This window comes from Gopherus flavomarginatus, chromosome 6, assembly GCF_025201925.1.
Source record: "Gopherus flavomarginatus isolate rGopFla2 chromosome 6, rGopFla2.mat.asm, whole genome shotgun sequence".
NCBI classification, from domain to species: Eukaryota; Metazoa; Chordata; order Testudines; family Testudinidae; genus Gopherus; species Gopherus flavomarginatus.
This window is the reverse complement of record NC_066622.1, coordinates 27,028,055-27,038,017: the sequence shown is the minus strand read 5'-3', so window position 1 is coordinate 27,038,017 and position 9,963 is coordinate 27,028,055. Positions and strand designations below refer to the sequence as shown.

At 34.2% G+C, this 9,963-nt stretch overlaps 1 protein-coding gene across 5 annotated transcripts in view; it reads right to left on the bottom strand.

Moving 5' to 3' along the window:
* Positions 1–275: 275 nt before the first annotated feature.
* The window catches only part of ERC2 (ELKS/RAB6-interacting/CAST family member 2), an 845,311-nt gene continuing 835,623 nt past the window's right edge, over positions 276–9,963 (bottom strand). For all 5 annotated transcript variants that reach the window (XM_050958427.1, XM_050958428.1, XM_050958429.1 and 2 more), the window contains one exon: positions 276–3,129. The gene's annotated coding sequence lies outside the window, so the exon portion shown is untranslated. The remainder of the gene's footprint in view (positions 3,130–9,963) is intronic.

Sequence of the window (9,963 nt, the reverse complement as noted above, 5' to 3'; positions counted from 1 at the left end):
CCTTACATAAGTAAAGTTACTCTGGTGCGTAAGTATTTGTGGGATTGGGGCCTAAGAGACAGTTTCCTTCTTGAAACAGTTTGTGTAACAGTAACAAGAGGAAGATAAATTATTTTGAATGGTAGCAATTAGAGAAAAGAAGAGTGTGATGAATTTACCATGTGGAAAACATCTTATATTTGTTTATAGTCATTAAACTTAGCTTTAATGACACTATACTGATTTCAGAAAGAAACAGTTTATTTGATGAATAGAAACAAGCTGATCAACAGTAAGTACTTCCCATACACATGATAATAATGTTATGTTCTCTAAATACCTTGATACTTCACACTTTTACTAGACATTAAATTACAATGACTGTCTAATACATGCCCACTGGTAATTTCTAAGGATTCCTTAGTTTCATATCAATGTCCTTAACCACATATCAATATCACAATCCAGAACATGCCACTCACTTGAGGAAATTATTACATGAAGCACTATCAAATGAGGGGTTAAGGTAAATAGAGATTACTGACCCATTGTTGCAGAACATCACATTCAAACATCACTCTACACAAAAAAAAGAAAAAACAACCCTCCCCCACACACACATTGCAGATATAGTTTGTGCCAACACATCTGAGGTCTTTTCATAAACACTGTTGAAAAAGGAAATTTAAACCCACTTTCAAATGAAAGTCAATGTGCAGTTACGTGCATACTAGATACACAAAATTCATTAAATACAAAATTCATACTGTACATTTAAATGAAAGAAAGAATGTGCAGTACAAGCCTGATTCCACACTAAAATAATAATTATTTATCTTAAATGTTAGCCAAAAGTTGGTTTAATTTCTTACATTTAGAAGGGAGGGAGGAACTACCAAACATTGCTGAAATAAAATATTTTCCCAACATCACAGTGTTTATTGTAAACCCCGAGAGTCTATTTCAGTATATGAAAAGATTTTTCTCCAAACATCATAGATATCACATGAAATGAAAAAAACGAAATGTTAGACAATTTTTTTTTCTTTAGGGGCTAACTCATAACCCCTGATAAAAGTTTAGATTAATACTCTTACAATACGAATGGAGCAAAAAGTGCTCCTAAAATAATGTCTGTGACAAAATTGGCACATACATATAAATATCTAACTATACAGTTTTGTTTTTATGACCCTATTTTCACCTAATGTATTTCCTACTTCAAGTATTCAGTTGCAGAGTTAAGGTAAAGACCTGATTGTAAGAGACACAGACAGTTGCCCCTTACTATGACAACAAGTTCACCACAAGAAACAAGTTCTGTTGTCTGAGTTTGCAAGTGCAACATTTGTCATATGTACTAAATAAATTTTCAAGAGCTTTGCTGTTTTGAAAACAAAGATCTAAAATTCCATTTATAGTTAAAGGACAAACTTTTTAAACATGAATGAATTTGGATCACCTATGCTATACTAATTCTATACATTTTATTCTATTTACTGAGATGAAATATCAAGAAGGACTCCTGCTTGACTTAGTTGCTCTTTATTTGCACCAAAAATGATGGTACAATAAAATACTGTTTTCTACACAGCAATCATTTTAAAGGGGTTAATATAGATATGGCTCACATAGGATGTTACTTTAGGGATAATTGCACCAATGATTTAAAAAAATAATATTTTTCTAAATTCAGTGCAAGACTTTTGGAATAACCACTTTAGAATACTTTTTTTTTACAGCAGCAAAGAAAAATCACTAAGAATTAAGGCCACTCATGCTTAAATTTATTGTTTGTCCTTTAATAATGCAAATATTCAATTGCCACTCACATCAGTACAGAAGTACTTCTTCCACTGACAAAAAGAGAGATGCATCAGTAAAATAGCTGAACATTTGCACGTGTTCGCCAGACTGGCTGAAAATGGTTATGAAGTTGTAAGGATCCTCTCTTCGAGGAAGTGGTAGAAATTTAACTCTCATTTGTGTCTCATCACTACATTAGAATGATTTCAGATTTTTTCTTTTTTCTAGCATGTGCTTTAAATTATTCATCTTTATGTGAAATTCGTTGTTGATACAGACAGCTTTTATTTTCTCCTCATTCATTAATATTTTCTTGTTTAACATTGAAAATTCATTGGGATCCATGAGGGAGGCTGTTTGTTCACTACAGACAACAATGACAAATGGTCCATCATTTATAGGAGGCCTAATGCATATACTGTATTCACAGCATTCTTATCTTGATATATTTATGAGTCCCAGCTTTTATTAATACATACCTGTATGCATTCGGATGTTAAAAGGTTGATCCACTCCTGTATACGTGTGCATGTATACACATATGTACATATACATACCTCAAGCTTTTACCATCCGCTAATATATAAATTTGGTATGTAAATTATTGATGATCAATTTAGATGTCCCATGCATTGTCAGAGACACACACCATATTTTCATAAGGCTAATCCTTGCCAACAGCAAGTAGTACCAAAAATTGATTTCATTTCCAACCTGGCCCAGAGCTTAATACTCGTTACGCTATCAAAATGTGATTATTTGAGTAACAGTAGATATAAGAAAACAGAGGAGGGTAAAGGCTTAGTTTTTACTTTTCTGAAAAGCCCACTTCTAACTGGGGGTAAGATTAATGCAGACTCCATTATCTAACAGTGTACTAATACCTCTTTGACAATCTAGTCCACTTTAGAAGTGTTACTGTAGAATACGCTAGGCAGAATCAGCAAATGAAGATACTGCACCTAACACAACCTGAAATATACATTAAAAATCAATACCAATTCATCAAAATTGGTTAAAAGAATTCATTTAACTGAACTTCATTAAATAATAATATTCTGAACACAAGACCCATTAAAGGCGGAAATGAAGTTTTTGTAATTTCTGATTGAGTCCCCTTCATTATTTTCCAGAGCATCTGACTTCATAATGACTACAAGAAATAATGGAGTAGACACCAATTTATGCAGCATTTCATCTGGTAACAACCTCAGCATTCATCTTCTGTTTCTATGATCTGCTCCAGGATGTCATGGTTATGTTTGGAGATTGACTGCAATAGATTATCAGCTTAATTCTGCAGTGCTGCATTTTTTCCTCCTCTTTCTCCAGCTCCTCTGACAACTGTAACAACACAATAAACCATTCCAATTATTAAAATGCTTGACAGGTACAAATAGTGCCAGTTCTTACCCAATCAAAGCTCTCATGGAAGTAAGAAGAAATTTTGCCTATGTAAGGGAAGAGTCAGAACTTAAAGATTTCCAGATTTGAACCTATTATATTTATAGAGTGCCAGTCATCCTAGTACCTAGGCCCATGTTTATTTCTTCTACAGTTTACTTGTACAGCAAGCTCTAAAAGAATGGGGCTGCTTTTAAATTCCAATGATGTTAGATACCACTAGATATTGTGATTTTTTTCCATGTTAAACATATTTGCGTGTCTTACGCAAATAGACAGGATCTTAGGAGTGGAAATGCTGCAGTTGCTGACAAACCTAAAGGTCTTTATTTTGAAAGAAGGCATCTCCTTTCATTTGTCTGCAAGTAAAAAAGCAATTACTATCTGAAATAAGAGCCTGCTGCTGCTGCCCCCTCCCAAGAGGTGCTGAGGGCTCTTAATTTTCAATGAATTCCATGGCAGGTGAGAGTATTCAGTACCTCTCAGGACCTTCCAGGATTGAAAGTACTGAAAACAACAAAACATTTTACTAGTATATTTTAAGGTAAGTCCATTTCAATTTTCTAGAAAGTAGATTGAGGTATTTTAGAAATGCAAATCTCCGATTTATAAAAGGTTAAAATATACAAATGTTCACGATGACTATTTTTGTCTGTAGCCACTTACCCACAAGCATTGTATTTACTAGTATGAGCAGTGTTATTGAAGTCAATGGGATTTCTCAAAATAGTAAGCACTATGGGCCAGAGTCACAACCCTAGGAAGTTAGTGGAAAGACTCCTACTGCCTTCAATGGGCTTTGGACCAGGCACAAAATCTGGTAGTAAGTATACGCAGGGTCAGACCCAACTCACTATAATGGCAACAGAACTCAAGTAACAATAAAATGCCTAACAGCCTTGAATATAGTGCAGTCAAACAGTCTTATTTAATACATGTATATGGCAGATGGGGGGTGGGCGGATTAAACACTTCCCTTGCAATACATGTGCACATTAGTTTATTGAGTGTGTGAATAAAAAAGGACAAATGCATTTACCTGCTAGGATTCTCAGTTGTTGGTCTCACATTCATGTAACTGACAAGTTTCCAAAATGTTTGTTTAAAAATGGCATAAAATATATTATTGCATTAAACAAATCATCTTTCTGCTCTTGGTACTGTTAAAAGACTATGATGAAGTTGTTTTGTAAATAGAATTATTTGGCTAAAATGGCTTTTTATTTTTAAAAGATAACACTTTCTCAGTGTGGTTATTCTGAAAGTGCAGCTCCACACTGTTTAAGAATTTGCAAAGAATTTGAAATCTGTATTTACAGGTACAAGTCTGTGTGGTGGCTGCATAGATTTATAGTCAGATGAACTATCAATCTTCCTACAAGAACTTGTTGCAATTCTTTTGGTTAAAACACTTATGACCTGGTCCAAAATCCATTTAAGTCAGAGGAAAGATTCCCACTGACTTAGATGGGCTTTGGATCAGGCCATTGAATAGGACAAAAATGACTTCTGCAGAGCTGGAAAGCAAGGGAGTTCCTAAAGTAGATCATGTTACTACTTCTGGCACATAAAATCTTTGCAAACTTTTTATGAAAACTGTAAGTCAGAGCACGTGTTACATTTTGTGAACTGTGCATAGTTCCCATTCTTTTGGGTACTGAGGATTTTTTAATCATCCAAAGAGATATATAGATACAGGAAAAACCCATGGAAATTATTGAGAAGTGTACATTCCTGCAAGTATTAGAACAAAAAATGTCTACACCATTTTTTTAACAGGTTGGGAAATGAATAAAACAATCACAGTGATTGTTTTATCACAATCTTCTATATATCTTGATATTTTACAAGCTAAAGCACCTTTGTAATTAACACTCGTTTATGCTGTTAAAAGTAAAGAACTCAGATCAAACAATGCTAATCTGAGAAAGAGCAATAACATGCAAAATACAATCTCTCTGAAGTCCGTTTTCCTACTTTTCATTTAGGGTTTGATGTACAATAAGAGAACTCCTGCATAAAACTCCACCCACTTAATCAACCAATCCATTCTTCAGGAAATTATATTATTGGAAGTATATGAAAAACCTGTTCACCACAAGTGGGAAATGCACACTATTTTTCAAATAAATCAAATATATATATATATAAAAGGATGTTGCTGTCAAACACCTACAAAGTCTGAGTAAATATAATATATATTTCTGTTTCTTCAGTGCAGTACACAGCATTAGTCACTCAAAAATATACAAACCCAAGAATTGGCTAGATATATTGGACCCAATATTCAGAAGTGCTGAGCACCCACAACTCCAAGTGACGTCAATGGAAGCTAGAGGTGCTCAGCGCCTCTGAATGTCAATTAGATATCACTGAATGAAAATTACACAGGGATCTGAAGATATAAAAAGTGTGATTGCTCATAATGTATTTTCAGATTATTTCTCTTTTGGATAAAGACACCTGCCTGATTACTAGTTTCTGCCTCCAGTCCTTTCCTTTCAGTGGTTATTTGCAGAAACAAGCTGGGGGAGAGAGAGGGCAAACACAAAGGGGTTAAAGGGGAAACTGTTTAATAACGGTAGTAAAATGCTGGCTATTTTTGACATCTGGGTTAATGTCCATTATGTTCCATATGCTTTCCAAATGTTTGCAACAAGCACCCACATACAAAACCAGATACTCATTCACATAGCCTTAAATTGCCCTCTTCTAACCTATTACACATTGTACCAGCATAAAAGGCCAACAACTGATATGGTCATTAGTGTGTGTGTGAGAGAGAGAGAGAAAATAGCCAGTTACTGTTAGGAAATTGGTATCTAACCAAATGTTGGCACTACAAAGCTATCATTAATGAAAAGCCAGTAGGGCCATTTCTGCTCCTTAACAATCTATTAGAAGACATCTGCATTATGACTTATCTTTAAAAGTGTTGTCAGAATGAATTTCTTTTATTCCTAGTGAAGATTTATTTATTATTATGATCAAAGTACTAACAAATTATGTTAAATAATTTAATTTGCTTGGTCTAAACAACTAGCCAAAACAGTAATAATTCAAAAATAGGATTAGAGACCATTGATACTAGCAGTTTTAAAACTGTGCTATGGAATGCCACATTATAATCTGAATGCAATTGCAATCCAAATGCATTCTTAAGTATTTGTGGTCAACCCTAATTATGAAATATTGAGATGCGTAATGAAAAGTGGCATGGAATTCTCTTCCTGATTCTGCCATTGACTCTGTCTGACCTTGGGGCTTTCTAGGCTTTCTATGCCTTAAAGCCCTTAAATCAGAAGGTAAATAACACAGAACTACCTCACAAGGAGTTGTAAGGCTTAATATCTGAAATGTGCTTCGAGATTCTTGGATGGGTGTTAAATATTATTATTTTTCAGTCTCTGTATTTGATTAAAACTATACACCATAAAAAAGATTACTTTCATATATTGAATTACAAGTAAAAAGGGAGCATGTGGTTTGTTCAGATACTTGTAACTGTCAGTATTAGCATGTATTACAGAATAGGTGATTCCCAAAGTCTTCAGTGACAAGTACCATGTGGGCATAACAGAAAGACTGCAGTTGGATTCAGCTGCTGGATTGAGCTAAGAATCTGTTCATGACTTCAGTGCTATCCTGCAGCTTAGATCAATGAGAATCTTGTGGACTGTTTTTCCCCTTCCACTCAAGTGCAGATGCAAACATGCTCAAAATTTAGAAACTTGAAATTCAACACTAGGGCCACACTGAGTGCTTTTTAAATGCAAATCTAATAGAAATGTGTTCCACTATAATTTTTATTATATTAATACATTATTGAACACAATAGGCAACCTACAATTTGAATTCCTCTGTCACTGCAACCTGAGGACTTGTATTGTTCATGTAACTTTTTGACTGCCAAATTCTTGGGAGGGGACAGATCCACAAAGAAGATTTTGAATGAATAAAGATCTGCCTGTTTCGAAATGAGTATAGCATTCTGTCAAACACTGCTATATGGATTTAAAAGTCTCTAGCAAAGAGGGCCAAACCCAGAGAAATAATTAAAATATAAATTTTTATCCAACCTGAAATAGAAAACTTGCAATACTGAGATGCCAAAGACACCTAAGACACTTGCTGAGTTAAATGAAAAGGTAAAATCTAGTTTGAATTTATAGCATTCCTTCAGTGTCCCTCTAGGAGTTTGGCTTTATGCCAGCGTTCCTTGTTAAAAATTTGTTAAACGTGTTTGGCATTAATGCAAACACAAAGTACTCATTTGTTACAAATTCTATTGGAATGCATTCATTTAAGGCAATGAAGTAGTTACCAGAAAAGAAAAAATGTTCATTAAGTACATTTTAAAAATACAATGATGTATGCAGTGCATAACTATGGCGCCCCAGCGGCTATATAAATATCTGACAGAATAACCACAAGTTGTGTTTGGTTTGAAATTGGACTCTTTTAAACACAACCCATAGAACAAAAACAGGTTTTGTTTGTTGTCAAAACTGATGTTAGTTTTTCTTGTTTAGAACTAGTTACAATAACCAAAGTTTTGGCATACAATTTCTTACATCTCAAATCAATAAAACATACAGGTTAAAATAATGCAGAAGGAAGCCTCTCGCATCAAACTGTAAATTGAGCACTGCATATTCTATCCAGAAAACACTGAATCCAGAAAACAAAACACTCTGCTTTCAGGAGAGCAAATTTTAGTCATTCTTAAAAATTCCACTTAGAGGAAATTACACCTGTTAGTTTTGCAATTGTCTGTCAACATTTGGGTACATGTAGGCAAAAAGTCACTGCTTAATCATAGTACAGCAAGAATAAAACAAACATCCCAAACCCTGTTTAAACAATTTAAATCTTAATAACTTATCCTCTTCTTCATGGTAACATGAAATATTCCTGAATAATGATAATTTCTTAGAAGAGACCATTTTGAAGTTTGTTTCCTAGGCGTTAGAGACTATCATTAAATTGTTAAAACAAAATAATTCTTCCTCTTACTATACATTGCTTTACAGATTATTCACAGTAAATCTTAAAATTAAATTTTAAAATCTTAAAATTAAATTAAATATTAAATATATGAGATTAAACTATCCTTTTTTGAAGATTCCAAATAAAAGTAGATAGAGGGAAGTAAGACAATGCAGGTATAATTATTTTGTGATTCACAATAATCATCTATAAAACAAATACTTTTAAAGAAAGGACTTTATTGATTTTCTGGAAGGGTAATTCAGAAATGATCACATTTTGTTATTTATATTTTAAATTCTTTGCACAATAAAGTTAATCTGCACACAAAGATCTAGAGCTGGTTGAATTCCTGCATGGATCTGATGAATTTTCCAGATTTCTATAATGCCAGAATTGTCAAACTACCCTAATAGCTTTCTTTGACAGGGTTGTGGATGGAGGGAAGTGGTAGGTGTGGTATATCTTGACTTTAGTAAGGCTTTTGACACTGACCTTCTCACAAACAAACTAGGGACATACAACCTAGATGGAGCTACTATAAAGTGGTTGAATAACTGGTTGGAAAACAGTTTTGAGAAAATAGTTCTCAGTGGTTAACAGTCAAGCTTGAAGAGCATATCAAGTGAGGTCCTGCAGGGACCAGTTGTGCTCAATATCTTCATCAATGATTTAGATAATGGCATAGAGAGTACACTTAGAAAGTTTATGGACAATACCAAGCTGGGTGGGGTTGCAAGTGCTTTGGTAGATAGGATTAAAATTTAAAATGATCTGCACAAACTGGAGAAATGGTCTGAAGTAAATATGATGAAATTCAATAAGGACAAATGCACAGTGCTCCGCTTAGGAAGGAACAATCAGTTGCACACATACAAAATGGGAAATGACTGCCTAGGAAGGAGTACTGCAGAAAGGGATCTGGGCGTCATAGTGGATCACAAGCTAAATATGAATCAAATATGTTTAGTTTGGAGAAGAGAAGACTAAGGGGAGACATAACTGTTTTCAAGTACATAAAAGGTTGTTACAAGGAGGATGGAGAAAAATTGTTCTCTTTAACCTCTGAGGGTAGGACAAGAGGCAATAGTCTTAAACTGCAGCAAGGGTGGTTTAGGTTGGACAATAAGAAAAACTCCTTGTCAAGGTAGTGAAGCACTGGAATAAATTGCCTAGGGAGGTTGCAGAATCTCCGTCATTGGAGATTTTTAAGAGAAGGTTAGACAACAACTGTCATGGATGGTCTAGATAATACTTAGTCCTGCCTTGATGCAGGGGACTGGACTAGAATTTCTCTTGAGGTCCCTGCCAATTTTAAAATTCTATTCTATAAATTGCTAATCTGAGTTACGAATAAAAGCAGATACCATAGGAATGAATAAAATCAAATTGTTCCAAATCACCTGGGCAATGACAGTCCTTGAAAACTACTGTACCATTATATGATAGAACTAGATGAAGTTTGTGAGCCTTGAGACTATTTAGACAAGGATGCTTTCTCTACTAGGAATGTTTATAAATCAAAGTTAGGACATCAATGTTTCTTGATAGATTTTTTTAATAGATACTTTTTTATAAAAACAAGTCTAGTGCAAAAACAATGCTAATCAGAACTATGCCAAAATTTAAAACATATTCTTCAGTGTGCAATTTCTACACTGAAATAAAAAGGAGATCACAGGAGCTCCATTAAGAATCACTTCAAAATATTGTTCTCACAGGGCCTGAATCAAAGCCTAGTGAAGTCAGTGCACAAACTGCTTTGATGTCAATGGGCTTTGGATC